Source organism: Protopterus annectens, chromosome 16.part0 (assembly GCF_019279795.1).
Source record: "Protopterus annectens isolate FY-2018-M chromosome 16.part0, PAN1.0, whole genome shotgun sequence".
NCBI classification, from domain to species: Eukaryota; Metazoa; Chordata; order Ceratodontiformes; family Protopteridae; genus Protopterus; species Protopterus annectens.
Window position 1 is genome coordinate 586092441 of NC_056750.1, and position 10765 is coordinate 586103205.

A 10765-nucleotide genomic window follows, 5' to 3' on the forward strand; every position below is an offset into this window, starting at 1 on the left:
GAGTAGAGGGGAACAATGACCTCTTTTTTCCTGGTTGAGAAACCTTTTGTGATGAGGTGTGCCATGTAGAAGGATTTCCTGACTACTGTGAAAATGTGATTATCAAAGGAGAGACTACTGTCCACCTGTGTCCCAAGGTCTCTTATCACACTTTCAATGTTAAGTAGACTACCACCTATGTGGTAGTTCATGGGTACAGAGGTTTTACCAAAGGGGATGACAGTGCACTTTTTGGCATTGAGTTTGAGGCCATGGCTTTGACACCAGGCATCTGTCTCAGTAAGGCCCTTTTGTAGGATTTCCACATTGTTAGGAGTTTCGATTATGGCTCCTAATTTGCAGTCATCTGCGAACTTAGTTAGCCAAAGACCATCTGTGTTAGCCTGTACTTCAGAGAAGTAGATACCAAACAGGAGAGGACCCAGGACTGAACCCTGTGGTACTCCACTTGTCACCGGTCTGAAGTTGGATTTGGAGTCTGCTACTTTCACAGTGTGAGTTCTGTCAGTAAGCTAGTTGGCAACCCATCTTTGACATAGGGATTTATAGCTAGTTTAGTGAGTTTATCTAGAATTCCAGAGTGGGGGATGGTGTCGAAGCCTTGGCAAGATCTAGATAGGCTGTGTGAACCACCTTTCCCTCGTCTACGGGTTTGGTGACTGCTTCAAAGAAGTCAATCAGGTTTAGGAGACATGATCTGCCTTTTACAAACCCGAAATGGGTGGGGTCCAGAGTTTGGAGATTATCAATGTCTTTGTTTATAAGTTCCACGATGATACATTCCATGGCCTTTTAGACCAGGCTCGTTAGGCTAATGGGGCGGTAGTTCCTGGGGTCCACCGTGGCTCCCCCTTTGTGGAGTGGGATAACCATTGCTGTGTACCATTTAGTGGGCACAAAGCCTGAGGTAAGGCTATGATTGAACATGGTGCTTAGGTAGGGTGCCAGTTCATTCTGTAGTTCATGCAGAACGCAGCCTGGGATGTTGTCAGGTCCAATGGGTGCTGTCTTCTTGGCTTTAGAGAATGTGGTTTTTACCTGTGCAGCTGTGATTACAGGAACTTTGCATTCTTCTGGTATAGAGATGAGCCCTTTAGGGGGTGGGGGGGTGGGAGGTAGGGGTAAAGTTAGCACTGAACCTATCTGCCAGCAGGTTGGCAATATCAGTTGGTTCTGTATATTTAGTGCCATTGTGTTGTAACTCAGAGCAGATCTGAGTGTTGCCATTGAGATTCTTGACATAGCTATAGAATGCTTTGTGGTTGTCTTTAGAATCAGTGGTGATTTTGCTTTCAAAACTAGCTTTGAAGGATTTAATGAGGGATTTCAGCTTCTTACTGAGGCTGACCAGAGAGTTCTTCTAGTCATGGGATTTTACTCTTTTTTGCAACAGTTTCATTCTTCTGTTGTAGAGTTTGTTTATGGCAGGGGACCACCAGATTGGCTTCCTTTTTCTGGAGGATAACATCTTGGTTCTGTTAGGGATAGCACGATCCATGCACTCGTGTAAGTGCTTATAAAGTGCATTTGTGTAGGATTCAGCAGTCGTACCTCTATTGTCCATCTGCATGGGTGTTGTGAAGTTTGCCACTTCTGTCTTAAGAAGTGTGAAGTTGGCTTTGGAGAAATTTTTTACAATGGTTTTCCTAATGGGGGTGGGGGCGGGATGTGTATGTCTAGGCTGATTAGCTTGTGGTCGGATCTGACCAACAAGGAATTGACCTCTGGTGTGGAACACCGGTCGCCCATGTTGGTAATGACCAGGTCTAGGATATTGCTGCCCCTGGTGGGGATAAGTTGATCCAAGGCATTGGAATTTATGAATTCCAGAAAACATTTAGCAAAAGAGTTGGTACATGAGTAGTATTCCCAGTTAATGGTGGGGTAGTTGAAATCGCCCATTATTAGGGTGTTGGGTTGCACCCTAATATTTTCCAGTGTATCAAGTGATTACCATTAGGCTGCAGCATACTGCTGTTTCTTGTTCCTTTTCTGAACAATGCCATGTTTACCCTAATTTATATGAATTTATTCAAAAAGAAGATTGTAGTAGAGCAAATCCTTTTTTTGTGTGCCATCTGACACATGGGTAGGACACTAAAGGGCAAGGCAGCCACATTTTAAGCACATATATCTAGGCAGCCATGTTTTGCCACATATTTTTTTATTTTACCTCTCTCTCTTTCTGTCTGAGTCATACAACTTGTAAATGTAGATGTGCAGAGTGACTTAAAGGAGTACAGGATAAAACACTCAGCTAGAGGCATTTCAGAAGGTAACCATATTTTTATAACATAGGAGTATTTTGGTAGAGCCATGTTTTCCTAAAAATACTGTGAAGGAAAGAAAGAAGATTTAACTGTAAAAGCTGCATTTCTGGATTTATTGTAGTTTACAGTGATTATAAGCAAACTCAAACTCTATAGGAAGACATTATATTGAGGGAACTTTTCTCTAGGGATTTTCCCACATCTGCATAGTTGATACTATGATAAAGTTAGCTGAAACAGGAAAACTGTATTTAGAAAATCAAACAAAAAAACAGAAAAATGCAAAAAACAGACTCATGCATGCAAACTTGTCTCTGCAGTCCTACCAGCTGCAAAAACAGGTTGACATACATTGATGAATACTGAGCAATGGAAGCTGTAATTTAAGCCCAAGAACAGGATGTTCTTCTTTTTGCAGGAATGTTTTTTGTGCTGTCACTGCTGAGACACTTTGGTAGAACCTTAGAAAAAAATCACATAAACGAGTACTTTGAAGCCAAACTCGGCTTGTTTGTATATCAGATTTTATTTATAAATAAGTATTTGGTCCACAGCTTTAACTTGCTTTTTAATTTCCGGCTTTTATCCCACCAACGACTAATGTGGCCATATCATTTTCATAATCCCAGGATGTAGTTTTCAGGGCTTCACATCTAAGTTGCAGTTTGTTTCTGATACAAGCATGTCACTTCTGAGAAACCTGAGAACAAGCAAAACAGAACAGATGTTTTTGTTATGGTTGCTACTGAAATAACATCTTGATGATACTATGGATTCTAAATAGAATATTGATGAATTGTTGACATCTGTAAAAATATGATATTAAACCTTATATCAGTGCAATGAACTAGATGGTATATTAAAACAAACAACACTGAAGCTACACACACACACACACACACACACACACACACACACACATATATATATATATATATATATATATATATATATATATACACACACACACACACATATATGTTCTATACCTTATGGATCACTGTTTTACATATGTGTTTTTATGGGAATACTTGTGCAGCCACATATAGTGGTTGCATATACATAGAAATATATGCACAGCTAAGTATGAACATGTATATATGAAAACTGATGTGAAGTTAAATTGTCTAATAATGTAACATTTGTTAAAATGTATTATCATATTATATATGTTCCTTTAGAGGTTCACTTTGAGATTCCTCTAGCCAAAAGAATCAGTCTGAGTTTTAATTTCATGCTGCACAGAGATCATGGCAGCTGGGGAAATTAAGATATCAGTTTTTCTACAGCCAAATGAATTATCCATACTGCCAGTGTTAGGCAGATAATGTGGATATCTTGATATTCCTCGTATTATCCTTTTAATTGCTATAATTTTTCACCTCTTCAGAGCTAATAGGACAACCTCATATTAGCTGAGGTTAGGCATTATGGACCGAACATACATTATTTATGCTATTTCTAGTGTAGAATTGTACTTATTTGTTTGGTCATTTGCACAGCAGATGTTACATTGTGCTGGCTGTAAATGGTAACATGATATTAGACAGGAACAAAACAGGGCAGTGGAAAGCAAAACAGAATAAATAAAAGGGGAACAACAGAGAAAGGGAAAAAGAATGAAACAGACAACAGGAAAATACCCAGAATAGTACATATAGGGAAATAAGGTGTTGTGAACTGTAATTATAAGAGTATGCGGTATTACAAGAACATTGACACATATATAACATAGGATTAAGAAACAAACATTTGCCACTGCCATGTATTCTCTCTAAAATACCATGTAAATTCCAGCCTTTTGGGGGTTCCTATCAGGCAAACATGGGATAGGACCCATTCATACTAATTGCATAGTTTGTCAGGCTGGCAACAGGGGAGTATAGACGATCATAGAGATCATTAGGATGATCCACTCCTTTTTATCAGCAGGAATTGTTATGATTTATTGGGTCCATGTTTGGCTACCAAATTCTAAAATACTGGAAGTGCGAAATAAACGGAAAACAGCAAAAGGGATAATCTTCGAACTATGGCAACTTAAAAAAAAAATTCAATGGCCATAGCTGGCCAACAACCAGGAAGTAACATGATACATAAGGTAAGTGAAGGGAAACCTTTTAAATTTTCCCTTTTCCCCACTGTAGTGCGATCTTGTAGTTGGTATATATAGTTGGGGGGTGTGGGGGTGCAGCCTCCCACCTTGGCTGGTAATGTGTGTGATGTTGGCTGATTATGGCCATTTAGTGTAGACTGTAGTTTTTTTTTGATGCTGCAGTTTGATGATTGTCCTATTTTCTGTTTTACTGTCTCGCAGTTTGCGTTTTTTAGAATTCAGTAGTCGGACATAGACCCAATTTACTAGCTTTCCTCCTGTGGGCTTAGATTTGCAATGTTATAATCTATATATACAAGAAATCATGTTTTCATACATATTTCCTTGGCTTTGATTCAAACTGCCACTTTTATGAATACTGGGGTTCCATGTGGCACCATTCTGTCTTTGTAGCAGGAAAGTAGATTGGTTCATAGGATTCTTGATTTTTCAATTCCATGTTGTAACTGCAGTAACTCTGACCTCATACTAGACTCTGGTTCCCAGTATTGCAATCAGAAAGTATCACTGTGCCACTGGAGACAGGAACACCCCCTGAACTACTAATGGACAGAAGCAGCTCCTAAATGCTTTATCCCAGGCATTGAGTCCCCTCAAATGACCCTTGGTATGAACTCAGTTATTCTTATTAAGTGTAACATATAATTATCAAACAAAGGATGGGTAAGGCCAGTCTCCATCCAAATGGCATAGGTAATTGGAACACAAAATGGGAAATCAGATAGGCTTAAAATGGCTCACAAGGGCAGCTAGCCTAGTACTTACCTATGAACCTATGAACCTGTGGAGCAGGAAAGAGGGTTCATTACATCACTGCAACTACTCCAACAAGCTATTATAAGAAGGTGAGTTACTGAAGGAGGAGGACAGAACAGATTTTAGTTATCTTGACAAACCCACAGCAGGAGGGTGACAACTCTCTGAAAGGAATTTGGTTGAATATTGATAGTGGAAAATGGTTATTCTAAAAAACACGTTCCGTGAACTATGATGTAACATTTTTTTCCCATTGTTGTGGGACCTTGGAGTTAATTCATGTAAGACAGCGGGACTGGTGTGGTCCCCCTTTGGAGGTATAGGGAGGCATGCCACCTGCAAAGTAATACATTGCTTTTGGTGCAATTTAAGTAGTTTCAGTGCAACTGCTTCAAATTATGGATAGTCATGGAGACCTAGAGTCAACATGAATCCTATGAGAGCTAATTAGACAGAGAATGCAATTTATGTTATTGTGACTTCATTGAAAGCGGAAGGGTAATCTAACTTCTAGAAACCAGTGGTGTGCAAGACTCAAGGCAACATGGAACCATAGTGGGAAGACAAAGTTAGGTAAATGGCCCTCTATCAGAAATGCAGCTCCTGATAGAATGAGTCTTGACTCTTTAAACAATAAAGAGAAATTCAGACAGAAATACAGCAAATTCTGAAACTTACTGAAATAACTTTCAAGCACTTTTGCATGGGTGGCTTTACTCCCCTCCCTTTCGTGTGTCACATGGCAGCAGCACACCCACACCCCTGCTGTTTATATATACTTCCCTGTAATGTGAAGTAGGCGGGAGTACTGCAATATACTGCTACCTTGGACTTAGTATATATTCCCCTCAGTTGAACTTGTTCAGCTATTCCAAGTATTTCTGCTATGCTCCCTGGAATTTTATCAGACACCCCAGATGGATAAACTAAGCACAGTGCTTTTCACTAGATGAACATTAGAGGAAGGTAAGAATTTTCCCCGCCTAGATCTCCACAAGTCATTTAGCACAGTCTCAGGCATACTCATAGCATAGAGCAACCATCTAACAAATGTGTAATCTGAAACTGTTTTCTTTTGTCAAACATACAATGATAGTGACAAGCAACAGCTATCCTGTAGTGGCTGGAGAGATTGCAGAGTCTGTGTACTTTTTTTTTTTTTTTGCTCTCACAGCAACTGACTATCAAGCCTTCTGTGCCACCCTATTATCTCAACTGCAAGTCCCTTTCTGATGGTCTCCTGGTATTCCTTTTTCTGGGAGTGAATCATCTTTGAGAGAGGTCTACCTCTAAAGCAGGCCGTAATGGTCTAGGTTTTCTGTTGGGCAAGTGGTGAGCAGGGCTGGGAGTTAGGCTACCAATCTGAACATGTGTGAGGGTATTTTTTTCCTGCAGCATGTTCCCTTCTTTATATGCTGACACTATTGCATATACTGGGCCATCAGTGAAAGGACCACATTGAATACAGGCATAGAGAGGGCCCTCCATACTCGTTTTTACCCCCCCCCCCAAGTGCACAATCATATTCTTTGAAATACAGTCTCTACCAGAGCACATTTGATGAAGCTCAGTACATCTATAACCCCAGCCCAAGGATAGGCATGGCCATCCTCTCTGTCTCTGTCAGTCACCAGAGCCCCTAATCAAACTCAGGTTGGCTGGGCTCTAGCCAGGGCTTTATCCCCCTGTGCCAACAGAGTGACTGCAGAGTCCATATACTTGAATTCCTTTATGAATAGAACAGACATACAGTGTTTTTTACTGAAGTAAAGGAATTAGGCTGTAGGTTAATAGGGTTGGTGTCTTCCTCTGCTGCTCCAGTGCTTGTTTTTTATTAGGGATGTGTACCTACTTTTTAAACACGGGGAGACAGGCAGAATGGAGAGACTAAATGGGCATACAATCCCTTCAAAGGATATGTCTATTTATGGTTCCAGTAAAAAACTGGCTGATAAAATTAGCACTTATTTATTTTACTTTTTAAATGGCCAAAATAAAAGGATTGCACTGAAAGGAAAGGAGAAAAATAGTTCTGAAGTAACGAAAGTTTCACTCACTCACTTGTTTATTTATTTGAAATTTGTCTATGAGATAGTCCCATTAAACCCACAACCCATGGGAGAGGTAAGGTCCTCAAAACAAGCAAAAATGTAAAGCATAAGTGCCAGTAAAATAATTTTCAGTAATTTGGACATAAACAGGCACTTCATAAAGATAATAAATTAAGAACATAAATCATCACATGCTGCCCAGAAAGAGATGAAATATTTACAAAAGATGTTGCATTTTGTGGGTCGGAACAATACTGGCTGGCAATTTATTTCACATTTATAAACAGGTGACCTCACAGGAAACTTTGGAGGTACAAGAAAAAACTCTGTTCTCTTTTTTATTTGGGCAAGCAGTTCTACATGGTGGTATGGCAAATAAGAATATATGACACCCAGCTTTGCAGGTAGTAGACAGGTTACAAAGAAGTGAGGCACTGGAAGTAGGAATGTTTGAGGGGAAGTACCAATTTAGGAGGTCACGTAAAGTAGGAGGAGGATTTGGCTAGAATATGGTATGGACATGGGAGAGCTGGACAGCCAATCAGTCTATGACAAAATGGCACAGTTATTTAATCAGTTACTGTTCCCACATGTATCTAATGTCTTTCAAGTGACACTACAGCAAGACTACAGGAATAAACATCCATTTCACATATGATATAAATATCTGCTGCAGAGTGATACATATAATGTGAGTGAAAAGTGAGGAGGGCCATGACGAAGTTAGAAAGATGACCAGAAGTATGGTAACTAATGCAAATTAATAGAATGCAGTACTTGTAAGTAAACACTAATGGGAAAGTAGGGATTTAGTGAAAAAGTAACACAAATATAAAGCAGTCAGGAATGTCCTTAGCAGATAACCTAAATATAACACAAAGGAAATAAAAAGGTAGTAAAGAATGCTAGGGGATTTTGTTCTATGTAACAAAATGCACAACCTGCAGAAAACATAAAACATTAAATCAACTGTTTTCACTCTCAGCTTATGAAACACATAACTAAACACAACCTCCTCTTGAACACCCAGCATAGTTTCAGGTCCAACCACACTACTACTACTACTGCTCTCCTCAACTTCACCAACATAGTAAACTAATACAGAAATGAGGGAAACCTTGTTTCTTTACTTTTGCTTGACCTTTCCAAAGCATTTTACACAGTGTCTCACTACAAGCTCCTCTCTCAACTTGCAACACTAGGTTTTGTAGAGCAATATGTGTGTATATACCTTTAAGTAGCTATCCAAGGGCTTGCACAAATGTATAAATACTGAGCACGTGCAACTTAAGCTAGACTGCCATTTTGTAGTAAACAGTTGATATGTAAGCATGTATGTATGTAAGGTCTGTCTGTTAACAAGTTTGTTCATATTTAATGATGATCCATTCTGATGTGTTTCTATATATTAAAGCATCTAAAAGAAAACCCAGCCTTCTTATTATATGTGTTAAAGATGAACAGCCGATCATCCCCAATAATCTTCACAGAACAGGTCAGAAAAGAATTTTAGGTATTAAAACTTAATCAGCACTATTTCTTTTTGCATAATATGAAACAGGGCATACAGAAAGTTCTAAATGATATTTGCATAAACAGATATGTAGGATATTGATAAAAATATTCAAATTACTATGGAAAATGTTTGAAATAAAGTCCAAATTGCATAAAACGAATAAATAAAGGGAAAATCCACATTTTCATAGTAAGCAAAGATATCTGAGTTATCAGAAGTGTATAGTGTTTGCATGTTTGTGCAGTGTTACAGTAAAGCTATTTCGCAAAGTACAGGCATTACAAGGCATATTTTGCAAAGTAAAGCCATTACACTAAGTACAATATTTCAGAGAGTTTATTGTGCATTTGAATGTTGTTACAAGCTCACAAAACTGTTTGTTCGCACATAATTAAAAGGGTCATATTTTCAGCATGTTTGTGCATACTTTGTGGGCATGGCAGATGGATTTTGAAAACCCAGTGCACTTATGTTTGACTGTAATATTGTTGAGAATGGTAGAGTGTTTGAGAAAGAGTACAACATTTTCGTACAAGCTGCATTTTCTGATAAAGATGACCATACAAAGGCATTTATTCTGCTCAATTTAGCTTAGTCAGAAGCTACAGAAAAGGAATGCTCATTTGTGTATGCACCTGTTGTCTATACAGGAGAAAGGGAAACCATCATATTGTTATACAGGTTGAGTCAAGGGAGGACACTGAGTACCTAAAATATAAATTTAGAGAAATATGTAACCCCCAGACAAATGTTACAATGGAAAGGCACTTGTGAAACTTTTGCAGCATATATAACTGACCTGAGAAATAAGGCTAAAACATGCAGATTTGGTGACTTAAGGGATGAATTGATACAGGACAGATTTGTATGTGGTATAAAAGATGATGCTTTGAGAAAGATTTTGCTTTGTGACAGTGATTTAACTTTGAATAAGGCCACTGAGATATGTCAGATATACGAGCTCACAGAAAAGCCACAAATATGCTTATAAATGAGAATAGCTCTAGAAGGCACAGTGATAAAGCTCATGTTGATAGTATGCAGCATGTTATTAAAAGAAGCAGGCCTAAGCACATGGCAGCAACTGTAGCCCCTGCAGCACTCACTGGTTAACCCCAGAACTTTCCAGCAAATTCCAGAGTTCACACAGTCTCACTGAAGTATAAGAGTGAGTCAGCAAACTCAAAGCACTGCCCCAATCCAGTTTCATTGCCAACTGTCATAACTGTGGGGGAAGTCATGAATATAAAAGGGAAAAATGTTTAGCTTTTGGTCAACAATACCACAAATGTAATAAATGGAATAATTTCAAAAGATTTTGTAAATCAAAAGGCCCATGTTCTTTCATTAAAAGGGAACATTTCAAGAAATGAGATGATCAGTTAGACAGTGGCAGTTCTACTCTTTGTTGATGGTGTGTCAGTGCTTCATGAAATGGTCAATGCAGTAGATTTAAGGGCAAAGAATGAAATATTTTGTACTGTTTGGATAAATGGCAAACCCAGAGAGCTCATACTTGATACAGGTTCCAAGTGCAATTTTATGTCAGCAGAAACATTTGTCAGAGTATATAAAGGTGAAAGGCTTGATTTGACTAGGTGTATGAAACTTGTTACTTATGGAGGTGAAGAAATTCAAACCGAAGGCTCAGTAGCGCTTAAATGTTACTTTGCTGGGAAAAGCTATGACTTGTTATTTTATGTGGCCAAGAGGCACGTCCAGTCATTATTAGGGTTCAGAGACAGTTTGAAAATGGGACTGCTTCCATTTAATAAGGAAGTCCACCAAGTTAGCTTAAAAGACCACTACTCTAATTCTGCCCAGTACATTTTTTCTGCCTATGCTGATCTTTTCAAAGACAAACTAGGCAAGCTTCCAGTTGTGTACTCCATGAAGTTAGACCCAGATGTCAGTCCAGTTATCAGGCCAGCACGTAAAGTTCCAATAGCCATGCAGGACAGAGTCAAAACCGAGTTAGACAAAATGGTGTGACAAGGTGTGATTTGATCAGTTGAAACTCCAACTGAGTGGGTATTTTCTATGGTTGTAGCTCATA